Source organism: Camellia sinensis, chromosome 11, assembly GCF_055761805.1.
Source record: "Camellia sinensis isolate YWXY chromosome 11, ASM5576180v1, whole genome shotgun sequence".
Taxonomy (NCBI): domain Eukaryota; kingdom Viridiplantae; phylum Streptophyta; class Magnoliopsida; order Ericales; family Theaceae; genus Camellia; species Camellia sinensis.
Window position 1 is genome coordinate 43,773,242 of NC_138971.1, and position 15,974 is coordinate 43,789,215.

Genomic DNA, 15,974 nt, shown 5'->3' on the forward strand with positions numbered 1-15,974 from the left:
ATACAATCACATAAATTACATATTTATGTCAACGACTTACAAGTCCCAATTACTTTTCATTTTCCCATTTTTCAACATATAGGCATATAAGCACTACCCACATGCTCAACAGATATGTATAACAACAATATCCACATTCTCAGATAAGCAAATAAGCTATATCCACATTCTACAACAGATATGTATAACCACAATATCCACAGATAAGCATAAAAGCTATATCCACACATCACAAAGATAAGCATATAAGCTCTATCTTCACTTCTTTAGACAAGCATATGAGCTGTATCTACGGAGTTCATCCCCTATCTTCTCCCAACACTAACCGGTTTAGAGGTACATCCCCTATCTTCCCCTAAACCGCGGAGTACATCCCCTATCTCCTCCTCTACACATAACGTATATAAACACATTGGTTCTATATACAATCACCCAATACATACAATTAATGTATTCTATCAACCGTCAAGTTCCATGACACATTTCATTGATTAGTTTCAGTTTACCTAATCATCATGCATTGTCTACAACAATCACGAATATCCTCCACCGATAGCCCAAAGCAGTTATTTCTAAACAGAAAATAAATGCACAATGGATATTTAATCAACATTTCATTTCTTCATTCTTCTCAATTAATTATCCCAATTAATTAAACAATGTAATTAGGTCAATTCCCATAATTAACATTTCAACCCTTAGCTCCCATTTCCATCAATGAATTAACATCTATTCCATTTTTCCATGCCAAACATGCATCTAGGTTTATTATGAATAAAACCCCAACTTTTGTAAAATTACACAAAAGCCCCAAACTTTCACCAAATTACCAAACCAAGCCCAACATCTCAAAATACCAAAATTTAAAGACAAAACCCATAGAGAGTAGTAGGATATCCCTACCTCGAAATTTTAGCCCAAAAGGAGATGAAGACTCGAAGATCAACTTGCTCCAAATCCAAACTTTTTCAGATTAAATCGAAGCTCTCAACGCCCTCTATCTTTTTAACAAAGGCCCTAGGCTAGATTCACACCCTAGGGAGATCAAATCTTAGAGAGAGTGTAAGTGTAGGGAGAGAGAGGCTCGGATTTAGGGTTTAATCAAAGAAAGGAAGTGAAAAAGTGATGTTTAAGACGCTGCTGTCCGCTGATATAAAACACGCTCGCTCGAGCGAAGACATGGTCGCTCGAGCGACCAGACACAGAAAACTCTCGCTCGAGCCAAGAAGTTCTCGATCGAGGGAAGAAAAATCCAGACCGCTCGAGCGAAGGAAGCTCGCTCGAGCCAAGAAAGACAACTCTCAGGTCCAGAACCAGGTGCAACCGCTCGCTCGAGCGAGCCACTCTGGCTCGACCCACCAAACAAACTCAACTCTCGCTCGAGCGACAAACTCCTCGCTCGAGCGAAGGTCCAAAAATCTGGGCAGCAACACTAGGCTCCCAAACATAACCAACCTGTAACAAACCTACCTAACACATCCTATAACTCAAATATGAAATAACAAGGATGCAAACAAGATAATAAACAACAACCAACATCCACGGACACATGTCCGGATCACTGTACAACAAGGGTAAACCCGGGATTGCTATATTATGCCTTAACAATAACTATCAAAATTGAGCATAACTTTAGAACAATTTCGCGTCATAATGGAAAGTCAACCAAATTATAGAAATGGTTAATCCTCAAAGACTTTGTTTTAAACTGCGCAACATTGATCCGTTTTCTAAAAACAAGGGACTAGAGTCTTTGGCATTATCCTAGGCTCTTTATCATCTTGCGGTACAATCATGAATGTTTCCCTCTTAATCACCCAGTGATGACGTGGAAAATTTTCACATTCGTTACCACGCAACAAAGAATGTAGAGTATTCTTCTTTAATGGAGTAATCCACTAGTAGGCACATCGCTTCCACTATCCCTAGGATATTAGAAATTTCTTTCCATTCTCAACTAGGCTATATAAAGCTCCATACTTAGAATTATCTATCTTATAGAGCTCCAAAACTCTATTCACGTCACCTTTACTAAGAAAACTTTATGTGACTTAGTTACACTACCACAAAGATGCTTACCTATATGCACATGATCCTGAGGGTTACATGAAAGCATACAATAATGCGCCACATGACCCTAAGTGTTTACAAGACAACATATAATAATGCGCCATAGAACCATAGGTCTTAACTTCGCAACCTTATGAGAAGTAAAAAAAAAAAAGATAAGCTGCTTAACTGTTACAGATTACCCATAGATGGCTCTCCGCTAACCCATTACTCAAATGGAGTGTAAAATCTGATATGGAAGGCACTTAGTTAGGGATATAGGCAACAAACTAAAGTGTAATTCCCAATTGGGAAACATTTTGCACCATCATCCACCTAACATTAACAATACTTAATTCCTTATCTCTACTACACCATTGTGTTGTTGAGTACTAGGAATCATCAATTTTGTAAGCATCCATTTATCTTCACAGAGCTTTCTAAAATAACTCAAATAGATACTCGCCACCTTGGTCAAAACTAAAAGCACAAAAACTGTTATCTGATTGATCTCGACCTCATATGTGCAATGTCAAAAATCATCTCAAACTTTTGACTTATGGAAGATCAAATAGTCTTGACTCAGATGCGTATCGTAATCTATAAATGTGTCGAGATTGAGACTAGCTATCATACCCTTACACATATCCAGTCATAAATATCATAGGGTAATAAGTGCGCCAATACAAATGCCCTTTTGCGGCTTTCCTACTTACTTGTATGCAACCATTGCGAACAAAGTTACACATTCACATGAAAGCAAGATGTCACAAGCGAGTGGGCCCGAGTGGATCTACTCAAACCATCCATGTCATCTTCTCATTAATGGGATTAAGTAGAATAAGCCACCGGTTCATGACCAATGTCATAAACTAATTCCAATCATCCTAATGTGTGAGTTCTCGAAGACAAGTTTTAAAGATTTAGACCCAACTAGGTAATGACTTATGACAAATTCATGTTCACTAGATCATACAACAAAAGTAACCTATGGTGACGAAAAGTAGTGAAGAAAATAAATTTCGTCACTAAATAAGAATAATTTGTGATGAATTATAAAATTTTGTCACATATAATAAAAAAATAAAAATAATAGGTGACAAATTTATTTTCGTCAATAAATACTTCTTTCAGGTGAGGAAAAATTAAGTTTCGTCATCGAAGGTTTTCCCGCTAAGTTTTTTTGGTGGCGCCAAAATTTTGAGACTTTTGGTGAGAAAAAAATTTGTCACCAATTATAAAATTATTAATAAGGAATATATTTTTGACACCAATAATTTTATATATATATATATATTTTTGAAAAACTTGATTTTAAATATTTTAAGATTATTTGGTGACAAATATATTTTTTTCACTAATAATTTTTGATATTTTGAGACCTTTTAGTGAGGAAATTATTTTGTCACTAATTTTGGAAAGAAAATTTTGACAAATTAGGTGGCAATGAAAAAAAAAAAAAGACTACTAATTTTGTTATGTTTATCAGTTTTCCTCTCATATCTCTCTCTAAGTACAACAAATTATATTTTTAACAAGTAAATTTGGCGACTAAAAACGTTCATAAAACACACATTTATTTTTGGGTGGGAATAGTTTCACATTACCACCAAATTTATTAATTATGATTTAATTTTATTTTTTATTTTTTCATATTTTTCCATCTTTACATACACTCAAACAAGTTCAGTCTCTTGCTCTCTCTGTCTCTCTTAGACTCACCATCGCTGATTCGCCGTTCATAGTCACCGTCGGTCTTCCACCGTTGCGCATTGTCGATCTTCCACCGTCGAACATCATTACATCGCCGCCGCCGCTCACATCACATTGCTTCAACATTGAGGTTTTTCTCTTCCTCTCTCTATTTCTCTTTTTCTCTTTATCTTTGTCCCTCTCTCTCTCTCTCTCTCTCTCTCTATGTTTCTCTGTTTCCCCATTTCCCTCTAGCTCTAGGGTTTATTTTGTTATGTTGTAGGGTTTTTATTTATATGAAATCAATGAATCAATGATTGAAATGGGTTTCTATAAAACGATTGAAGGAATATGTAATTTCTTGTTTTTTCTTTTTTTAGATTGTGAAAGCTTGAAATTTCATTACCAATGATTGAAATAGGTATGTCCCTCTCTTCTCCTTCTTCTTCTCCTGTTCGTTCTATTTCCCTTCTTCCCTATCATTCTTTTTGGTTGTACATCAAATTGAATATATCTATTAATTTTTTTTTATTGATAAACTACGGGGTTGTTGGCAAATTTTACGTCTCAAACACTATGTACCCCATTGAGACTAAAAAGATAAAATACATTATATCTAAAATGTATTTTTTTCCTAGAGAGTTTTTGGTGCAATAATGCAGAAAAGATTTCAATGTGATTCGAGATGCTCCTTCATTTGGATTAGCTAGAAGTTGTTTAATAAAATGAAGGTTGGGTAACTTAATTATTTCCTTTCTGGGATTTGGTTTTCTATAGTTCTATAATATTGGCATTGGGTAACCTAAGTATTGAATGTGTGTGTGTGTATTTATGTAACTAGAAAGGGCAAAAAAAAAAAAAAGTTGTTCCATGTGTACAATCACTCAATCTATTGTTAATATGAATTTGTCCCTATTCCATCATGTATCCCTAGATGAAAATTTTAGGACTGAGAAACTAAATGTTGAGATTAAAAGTAAATTTTTTACTGTCCTTGAAATATCTGTAGACGTTAGGAAACCATCTAACAAGCTTTTCTTTAGAGAATCGAATATGTAGAATTGAAACCACCAAATCTACCAAAAAGATGCCAGTTCTTTTGTTTTTTTGACAATGAAATGTACACTAACTAAATTTATGAATTTTGAATTCAAAGAGTCAAAAACAAGACTTGGGGATGAAATAGCAAAACTCTCGTGATTAAATTTTCAAGTTGGCCATTATTAGTTCAAACACTACTCATCATTTATAGAAACATACAAAAAAAAAAAAAACATATTTTTGAAAAATAGTTCCTACATAATTTAGAACTAAAGCTTGTTGAGTTGAGTTGAATTGAGTAATCCATACATCAGAATTTGAACTTGCAATGAATACCATAGTATAAAACTACATGCCCAAATGATAGAGGTTCAAAAAGATATTCCACCAAATGATATTCCAAGAAAAGTGAAAAGATAAGTCAAAATTAACTGCCAGTAAAGCATTCTTTCGACCACAAAACTACAACTATCAACTTGATCTTGGAATATTTAATAGTTTTGATTCATATATTTTCCTGAATAAAAACAACAACAAAGGAAATTGGTAAATCCACATTATCTTTTGATGAATTTACAACCCTTACTCCCACGATGGATGAGGCCCACTCGTGTCAAATAATAAAGTTTATCATTCAATAGCAAAGTCTAATTTGTTTATTTTTTTATTTTTAATTTTTCTTTTGATAAGTATTAGAAGCCCATTATAATCTCAATTTAACAAAATATAATATAATTCACATGTTTCTAGTGAATCGCATAATCACATCATACCACTAGATCATCCCATTCTTAAAATGCTAGGCTAGCATACCAGCAGCAGTGGCAATAAAAGGGAGGGATGTGCAAAGATGTAAACAGAAACATTGTTTTAACAGTCGAGATATTAAGAAACTTAGTTCCTCTTAAGATCAACCACAAACATCAGCTTACCAATATGACAGTGTTACTGCTACATAGTAGTAAAAAATACTTGATTCCAGTATATGAAGACATGTATATAACCAGCTAATGATATTGACCTAAAGCAACTAGTCACATTTAAGACAAATTCATATACAGTTGGCTATGTGGTTGGAATCTATAGCCATGTGTTTCTAATATGGAATTGAATAAATAAGGTCTTGATAAGGGATTTCCCATGGTTCTATCTTATGATACATTAGAAGACTATGAAACTTGGTGTGGCAGACACAATAACAGAACGTCCCCCTTGCGTCTGACACATGGATACTTTATCTACCAAAAAGGAAATGTGTATAAATACAATGATGATTACATCCTCATTTAATAACTATATGAAGGTGCTAATCCCACAACCCTTACTTACATATGTTGTTCAAAAAGGCTATTTAAAGCAGCTTCTAAATTTATACAACAACTATTATTTTCAAATTTGCTAGTAATAGTATGTATGGGGCTCATCTCCATGCAAACATAATCGCTACACCATTTAGTTATGCCGATTCAGACATATGCATTTATCACCACATCCACGTAGAATCAGGGTATCACCATTTCTGGCATATGTTCACCAATTATAAGTTCCACTGGTATGTGACTTCGCAATGACCTATTCAAATAAAACTATGAAAATAACATGTCGCTTGCTAGGTAGTATGGATTACCTTTGCTAGAAGGCATGTGGTTTCCTTATCAAACAAAAATGTTTCATTAGGTAATATGATGTCTTCTTTAGTACTCCTAAAACTTTACATGAAATCAAAGTAAACTTTATGTATTGCAGAAGAGTTATTTACTTTTAAATGTTTACAAGTTTCTAGTGCTAGCTTCCTCTAGAAGATTTCATGTGCTCTAAACTCATACCCTGCTCTCTCTGGCATGGCATTCGGTTCTAGTTGTATATGCACCCAAAGGTTTGATTTATTTAATCATTTCATCTACATTTAATTTTAGTTTTTTTCAAGGGTCACCGACAACAGTCTCTTTTGGCCGAATTTTCTACGATAGAACAACACAGGGAAGTTGTTATGGCAAGTATTTGGTGTTCAAGCTGCAACTTTGTGCCTCTATGGCATTCCTAAGCTTGAACAAATAATGTGGAATGCAGTTAAGCTTGCAAGTTTTGACTGATCTATTAAACATGACTTAAACTACATAAATCAACCCACAAAAAAACAGTCCATTCTGATAGCCAAATTTATGGCCCAAAATACAAAATTATAGAACTGCCCGATTTAAAAGTTTAAGAAAAACATAAAACAATATTAAGAAATTAACAATTATTTTCCTAGGCAATTTCTGAGTTAGAATCTTACCAAATAACTATATTAGATCTTGAGTCTGGCTTCGCGGTCACTTATAATACTTCCTATACTTACCCTGCTTAATATTTGCATCAGTAATGCATACTACAGTTGTAGTATTGTGGAATTCACTTTTTTTAATTTAACTGCAATCATCAGGTGTCATTTATTACATGAATGTGTTTCAAATATATTTGTTGGCCATGATTCTTGGACTCAGTTGGTGTTTTCTTAGTATCCATTCCTTCAAAATGACAAAATTCTGATTGCATTCTACATTGATTTCAGTGAAAGACAAGGTTTGGTGCCTTTATCCCAACAAGAATGCACCAACAAAGTTGGTTCATGATACCTTTAGTCAAGATTCTTCACCAGGTCAAGAATGCAAACTGAACATGGTATTATTTTCTTTTTCTTTTTTAATTTGAAAAATCATGAATCATGCTGATTGTCTTTTCATACATTTGCAAATATATTTTATGGGAAAAAGTTCCTCATATACTATGTACATGAGCACCTTATCTCTTGTGACCTTTTGCGACAAAATTTTGAAAATGATGTTGGGCTGTAACTTTATTAAAGAAAAATAGGCCCAAATTTTTTTTTCCAATCTTGGCCTATCAAATGGATTATGTGAAAATGAAGGTCTTTGATTTTCATTTTAATTCCAAGAAAGCCCTATTATGACCATTAGGAGTTGTCTATTTGAACTCTACTTTGCAGTTCGCTCTATCTCTGACCATTTTTTGAATCAAGCCTTGCCCATCATGCCAGACTTTATTCTTGGTCCATTGTGAGAACTGACAAGATAATTGACAGAAAATTTTAATTCATTTTGTAGGATCTTTTCTTTCCTTTTTTTTTCTTTCTTTTTGCTGTGTGTCATTAATGTAGCTTTGCTCTAATTAATGAGCAATTTCTTACTTCTTATTTCAGTTCAACAAGGTGGTAATTTTCATGTTGATTGATGGTACATGGAACAGACAAATGGAGATACAACTCTGCACTTTGTTTTGCTTGATGGTACATGGAACAACTCTGCTACCATGTTCAGACGTTTGAAGGTCATATTGAAAACACTTAGTTTTTCCTACTTTTCCTAATAATGGTGTATTTAAGTGTTTGGCAAAACTATATGCTTCTGTTTTCTCTGTGATCTTGACATTTGTCATGTCATATATTCCTGGACCAGTGATCTGTCTTCCTGAGACATTCCCTTGAACCTCTAATGTATAACTGTGACAGTATACCATTTCCTGAAATTTGTGAATATTTTGGTTATAAAAATCTATTAAACTCAATCAAGTCATTAAACACACAAAACCTTGAGTTCAGGAACTATATCTCTCGTATTTTCTACAAATCTTTTTTTTTTTTGTTTTTTTCTTTTCCTTTATTTGCTTTTCTTTTTTTCTTTTTTTTCAACATACATTTGACATCATTTTAACTTAAAGTTTGGTTCACATCTTACTGGTATTGCCTTGCAATTTACTTAGCACATATTTGAGTTGTTATGTTGTTTGGAGCAAGGTTTTAAAAATCGGACCCGGAGCCGGTTCGCCGGGCTGTCCGGTTCTTTTTTTTTTATAGTTTTTCTTTCTTTTCTTTCTTTCCTTCTTATTTTATATATATATATATATATATATATATATATATATATATATATATATAATATAATATAAGAATATAAGAAAATTTTAATTTAAAACTCTTTTTCAAGGGTCTCCTCTTGTGAGGAATCCCATTAAGAGCTTGATGAAATTATTGTGAAAGTCTTCACCTATTTATAAGAAATAAATTCTTTCAAAAAGACTCAAGAAATCCATGTGGGATTCAATCAAATGTATTGGAGGGAATATTGAAATTTTGATATCCCTCCAAAATTTTTGCTCTCATTTCAATCAAATTATTTGAATTAAAATCATATGGAGGGAATATTAAATATTTGATTTCATCTTCTAAAATTGAAATTAATAATATTTTAAAATATATTATTATATTTTTTAGTAAAAAAAATATTAGGACAAATATTTAAGATAATTTAATATTTTTAATATTTTTAATTTATAATTTTATGAGTTATATTTTTATTTAAATATAATTTTAATATATTTATTACGTCACGGTTCGATTCCGGTTCAACCCGACGGTTGAACTGGTGACCCGTCCACCCGATCCCTTTTCTGGTTCGCTCACCGGTCCGGTTTTTAAAACATTGGTTTGGAGGCAACCTGACATTTAGCACCGGGCCTGTCACAGAGATAGGTCCAGCAAGGATTTTTTTTGTTTTTTGTTTTTTCTATTGATTTTTTAGTCTCTTCTGGCCTATCTTCAAGTAAGGCATCCTTCTGTTTCCTACAGCAGACCCAGATTTAATATTATAAATAAAAAAGTGGAATAAATTATTGAGTGGAGTGTTCCTCGTAATTCACAACTCAAAATCGTGAATAAATTCATTTGATCAACATAATAATGACAACGTAGGGTTGAGTTTAATAATTAGACAGAAAGGTGGCTTTCAGTAAATAACCCCTTTTTTAAAGCCATATCCTTATCATAACAAGTGTTTAGCTGTAGTGGTTTAATTATTGCTTCATTTTATAATAAATTATGTTATGATACTTTTTTCTTCATAATAAATTCATTTGATCAACATAAGAATGAAAATAAGGAAAAACAGGACATCTAATTGGCTTTGCAGGATTTGTGGAATTCCAGTTGATTAAGACATTCATTCCAATCTCTAAAATTGTTTAGTGATCATGGAAAGGATTGTTGGTTTTTGAGGTTCTACCAAGCATTGATACAGTTGCGTTTACTAATTTTGACAAGGCCATGTTTCGCTCTTTTTATTTATTTATTATTTTTTGGAATTTCGAGGTGGTATGTCGAAAATATTCTGATGTGAATTGTTTTATTATTAGGATCGAGCAAATGAAATCTGGGGAGAGGACCTTCCTTGCATATCTCTTGCCACTGGTGCATCTGCAATGCATAAACTGTGGTGAGATATAATTAACCCAAACTGTTTGGAGGTCTAATCGTGTTTTATTTCAATATCTATTCATGCGTGTTTGTTTTTGTTTTTATGTTTGCTTGCATGTGTGTGTTTGGACTTTTTCTTTACCTCTTTGAGGTTAAAAATAAAACAGGAAAATATTTAGATTTAAATGAAAATGGTAACTCCGATAAAAATCGTGGGCTGATTAGTTTGTGTCAAACATGTCTTGTAATTCTCTCTGGTTCTTGTTGGCATTAGTGCTAGTGATACATGGTATTGCTGCAATCTTTTGGCATCTTCTATTATCTGTGTTGCTTATCATCAAGGATCATCTCAACTCTTTGAAGTTTTGGATTGTTATATGCATTTTTACTAAATTCATTTATAAAATAAAATTATTTATATATGAGTTTAGATGTAATTGATAATACATTAATGTTTTTCTTGTTTATTTTCTTTGCAGATTGGTTTTTGATGACGTTTGGAAGCATACTTGCAAATCAAGATTAAGTTTGAATTTTTTTTCTTCTGAACTGATACTTAGTTCTAGTTGCAAATCAAGATTTGCTATGATATTTTTTTTTTCTTTTGTTATACTTAATGGATTATTATTAAATTTGTTTGATGGATATATTTTGATTTATAATATAAATTGTTTAGTGAATTTTTTGTGTGGAGTGCTGTATAATAGCTAGTGTATTTCTTAATACATTTAAAAGGCTGTTGTGATATGAGTAGGGATATTTATGAAATAATAATTTAAATTGAAATATAAAATACGGAACAAGTTTAGTGATAATTTTTTTCGTCATCTATACTTGTTAGTATGACAAATTGATTATTCGTCGCTAAGAAATATTTTTTGCGACAAAATTTATCGTAACTTATGTATGAAAGTTTTCATTGATTTTGTTGTTTGGTGACTAAAAATTTCCTCATGTATATATATTTTTGCCACAAAATGTATTTCATCACCCATGTCTGACTTTTGGAGATGAAAAATTTTGTCAACTTTACATCTTACTATGACGAAATTATTTCCTCATCAATAATCAACATGTGTGACAAATTTATTCGTCAACTAAAGTTATACATACAGTACTGAATAACTATTTGGTGACGAAAATGATGATTTTTGGTTGCTGACAAAAATTTTCGTCACTAAAGTAATTTTATTGGTGACAAAATTATTTTTTCTCACGGTGATTTTTGGTGACAAACATTCAATGACGAACCCGGTGAGGAAAATATTTCATTACTAATATCTATAGTGACGAAATTAGCTCTTTGGAGACAAAAAAATTTGTCATTCAAGATTTAACTTTTAGTAGGATGTCATGGAGATATCAAGTGCAACTAAGTCGCAAATTAACTAGTAAGTGCTAATTCCCCCACCTTCAAGTCAATTTTATTCTCCATACACTTTACAGCATCTAGTTGAAAGATGACATTACTCCTTTTGCCATCTATGTTTCTCGCATCATAGTAACTTGCAATTAATTCTACTATCCACAAGAAGGAGAGAATAAGCTATCAATCTATGACATCTCCCGAAGTAACTTAAGCACGAATTAGGCTAAAGAGTCTAATTCTACACAATGCTCTCACGAATCATGCGTCAAATTCTTGGAGTCATAACAACCTTGTCGGCCTTGACCTTTTCATTACTATGCTGCAACGTTTGCACTTAGTGGTAAACGTTATTCAAAAGCGTTAGCCTAGCTAAGGAATCATACAAAGAAGCACCTCCTCATGTCTCACACTCAAGTGTGGAGACAGTAAGTGTCCAGACTTAGACAAGTTGGCAATGCTAATAGATGTTGCAGCCAATTGGTGCTAATCTTTTCACTTAGTGTTAATAGATTTTGCAACCACGTGGCACTAATCTTTTCACTTAGTGTTAATAGATTTTTGCTACTACTAAACGCTAATCTTTTAACTTCAAGTGATACTTTAATGCATACTATTATAGTGAGTGAAATTTTGTTCCATCCACTCCTAAAGTTGGGAAGAGAGCAAAACACTGCTCATACTAGCTACTCGTCGTACACTTAATGACTAATTCATTTAAGCTCGCATTTCTTGGATGACATGACTCTTGAATGTTACTTCATCCAATGATGCAACATTATTGCAAGTCAAATTACAAAGTCAATCTGCGCAGCTCAATAGTCAAGATCATATACAGATCTATTGAGGGCTTACTAATTTCACAACTCCAAAACTTACCAATCAAAACTACATAGCATGCCGCTAACCATAGCGCACACATCAGTTTTTATTGTGCCAAACAAGGCAACAAAACCACGACGACTTTGAGTCATGTTTCCTTACTTTGGCTCAGTTAAGGTATGACCTAAAGTCTCCAAGACTTTTTTCTCATCTAAAGAATATGATTGCATTGTTCACATTTGAACATCTCTACTACGTCTAGGTCAACCAAATTAACTTCCATATGCTAAGTCAATTTAGAGAAAAATTCGCATTGGGATTAATTTGATTAGCATAATATAATTTTTTCACAAAAATCTAAATTAAATAGTAACAATATTACACGAGTCCCAAGATCGAAAATCCGCTATGCTCGTAATCATCTCTTGTGCCACAGGTGACAATTAACCAAAATTTAATTTAATTCATGCGCAAAATATTAGTTTTCGGGAGTAAATCTACAAAGATATCTCTCAACCGAACAACCTCCCACTGACGATGGCATGTCTAAAGCATGATAAAATATTCTTATTCTATACAATAGCATCTTAATGTAGATTTACAATCAACTCATGCTATGTTACATTTAATAATGGAATTTAAATAAATAAAAAAAATTAATCATGCTATTCTAATCACAACATATTAGAAACTCTAGGCAAAAAACAACAAGATGATGTGTTTAATATTCAAATTATGCCATAACAGAAAACGCATCACTTCCGAAATTTTTTGAAATTTTTTGGTATTTTTTGAAATTTTAAATAATTAATAAATACACATAAAATCAAACGCTTAACCACCTCCATTTGCTCCAGTTTTTGGCATACACCTTATTTCCTCCCTTTTGAGGAACAATGTGGCCCGAGAGACCAACTTCGCGGTCAAACGCCACCTTCGGTGCTTAACAGCCCATTTTCGGGGCCCCAGGCCGCGCGTTTCGGTCCCCAAACCTCCGTTTTGCATCCGTTTTGGTTCATTTTTGGTGGAGACCTTATTTTCATAGTTAGGAAGCTTGTAGGAGGGTGGGAGGCCAGCAATTGTTCTGAAAAGCCACCTTTATTTCTTCATCGCCCTCCGACGCCCGTTTTCCTCACTTAAAAGCCAATGTTGACCACCCCGGGGCCACTTTCTTGAACCCTAAACCCCATATTTGTGTTGTACACACCTGGGAGGCCACCAATATTTGGTGGCCGACCAGTAATTGTGCCTGACCCTTTTGACCCCCTCTAAAAAATGGTCTTTTCTCTCTCCTGTTTCACTTTTTATGGGTTTCAGCCACATAGTTGTGTTGTGCACACATGGGAGACCACCTTTTTGAGGTGGCCGACCAGTAATTATGCTTGACCTTTTTGACCCTTAGTCGGCCGGCCATGGGAGGTGGTCGGCCGGCCCCCTGAACCTTCTGAACCTGGCCGGCCGTGACCCTCTCACCTAGTTCCTTACAGCTGCACCCTCTGTTTCCCCCCAGATCCTGTATCCGATAGGGGGTCTTTTGGGGGGAAAATTTGAATTTCATTTTCTCCCCTTTTTCTCCTCTCCTTTGCCTATATAACCAGCACCCCCAGCTACATTTTAGAGGGTTACAAAATTAGTTTAAGGCTCTTGCATTCAATCCGTCTCTCTCTCTACTCCAAGCACCAAAACCTCTTTAGTCTTACACCATCTACCCTACACCTCATAGCACAAGGCCTCCATCGTCCATTTCAGCAACTTGAGGCTTCTTTCTAGAGGTGAAGAGCTCCCAAACTTAGTCCAAGAGCTGCTGGTCCATTGGTCTACAAGGGTGAGTCCATTTTTTCCTCTTTTTTGCCTTATTTTGCTTTGTATCTAAGCCATACTTGCTAGCATTTTTGGGCTCCGACCCAAACTGTAAATAGTCATATTTTGTACTCATCTCTATGTTTGATTAAGGGTCTTTCTCTGTTTGAGGCCTCCTGCTATCACTTGCCTCTTTATCTCTCTTTTAGGCCAATTTTTGCATAGTATTTTAAGCTTATTTGTGAGCTGTTTTGGACTTTTCCATAAACTGTGAAGTAACTCATTTTGAGGCTCTCTTCAACATTGTTGAAGGGCTCTCCTCTGTTTGAGGCCAGAAGCTATCACTTACCTCTTTAACTCTCTTTTAGGCCTACTTTTGCATAGTATTTTAGGCCTATTTGTGAGCTGTTTCGGACTTTTCCATAAAGTGTTAAATATCTTGTTTTGAGCCCCTCTTAAACTTTGTTGAAGGGCTCTCCTCTGTTTGAGAACATAAGCTACCACTTGTCTCTTTACCTCTCTTTTAGGCCTTTTCTTGCATGATAGTTTGGCCTTATTTGTGATTATTTTAGTGGCTTGATGTAAAATTTAAAGTGCCTTTTTTTGAGCCCCTCTTCAACTTTGTTGAAGGGATCTTTTCCATTTGGGGCCAGCTGCTGTCCCTTTGTGTTTAATCTCTCTTTTAGGGCCATTTTTGCATGATAGATTAGCCCTATTTGTGTTCATTTTTGAGGCTTTTTATAAACTGGAAATATGCATGTTTTGGGATTGCCTTGCATCTGTATTCATGCTTCATGATCAAATAATGCATGCCTTGTATAGCTGTAACTCATTTCATGTGCCTAGTTTCGAATTTCGGGGTTCATTCCATGCATCGGGTGCCATATTGCCATGTTTCGGGGCTGTTTAGCATCATATTTTAGTGTTGGAATTTTCATGTTTGCATACCATGTTCCATGCCTTGCCATGCTTTGGGTAGAGTGGCATTTGTTGCCTTAGGTTTGGTCCTCGGTTTGCGTGCATGCGTGCACGTATTTCGAGAGTCTCATTTTTCATCTCATGGCTACTGATGTGAGTGTGGCTGAGGTCCACTCAAGTTGGTGTAAGTCCATCATGCATTGTGTATGCCATTTCAATTCATAGCATTGTGTATGCTAGGTTGTATGTTAGAGCGTCGTGTATGCCACGTTACATTGTGCATTGTGTATGCCATCTCATAGCATTGTGCATGCTAGGTTGTATATTAGTTGCATTCATGCATGTCATGCATATTGCATTGTGCTTGGGATAGGAGTTAGCCCGAGCACGGGAAACGAGGGACGTTTCATACTTCGAGTGACAGAACGTGTCTCAATTCCCAGTCACCGACACTTCGAATTATCCATGATGGGGTTTAGGTCTTGTTGTGTTTATATGTGCATTCATTTCATATCGAGTCGTGCAATTCGACTCCTCGGCCATCATGCATCGAAATGTGTGATTGGTGGCATGAGGATCGAGGACTACACTCCCCGAAGAGTAGTCATGCATACATATGTGAAAATACTTTGCCATGCCCCTTTGTTGCTCTCTGTTGCAGCAAATCAGAAATCAGCAGCCTTCCGGAGCTTGACACGCATTCCAAGAACAATTGCAAACAGAGGCAGACCGGGGCATCGCAAGGGATTCTCCGCACAAGGCAACCCGAACATGCATCATTCATCATCCGGAGCAGATTTGGGGCAGTCCCTGGCTTGCACGCCAATTTATTGCTTTCCTAATTTAATTTGTTAATTAATTAGGGTTTTGTACCTATTTGGACTGTAATTATTCATTCGGGACTGTATTATTTATTCGGACCCTTCGAGCGAGGGCACAACTGTAATAAGTGTGCGTGTGTGTGATGTATGTCTTCCAACCCCACGTTTTTCTCCCTTTTATTTACCCGCTTATGATGGTTAGATTAGGGCATGT

At 34.8% G+C, this 15,974-nt stretch overlaps 1 long non-coding RNA gene across 2 annotated transcripts; it reads left to right on the plus strand.

Annotated features, from left to right (window-relative positions):
- The first annotated feature begins 3,736 nt into the window (after nucleotides 1-3,736).
- On the plus strand, nucleotides 3,737-10,713 carry LOC114311551 (uncharacterized). 2 transcript variants are annotated; one of them, XR_014345223.1, is made up of 6 exons: nucleotides 3,737-3,892; nucleotides 4,122-4,162; nucleotides 7,337-7,446; nucleotides 7,985-8,112; nucleotides 9,973-10,052; nucleotides 10,513-10,713. It is a non-coding gene; the product is annotated as an uncharacterized LOC114311551 (long non-coding RNA). The 2 variants fall into 2 exon arrangements; XR_014345222.1 differs by having other exon boundaries at nucleotides 3,755-3,892; nucleotides 8,032-8,112.
- The last annotated feature ends 5,261 nt before the right edge of the window (nucleotides 10,714-15,974 follow it).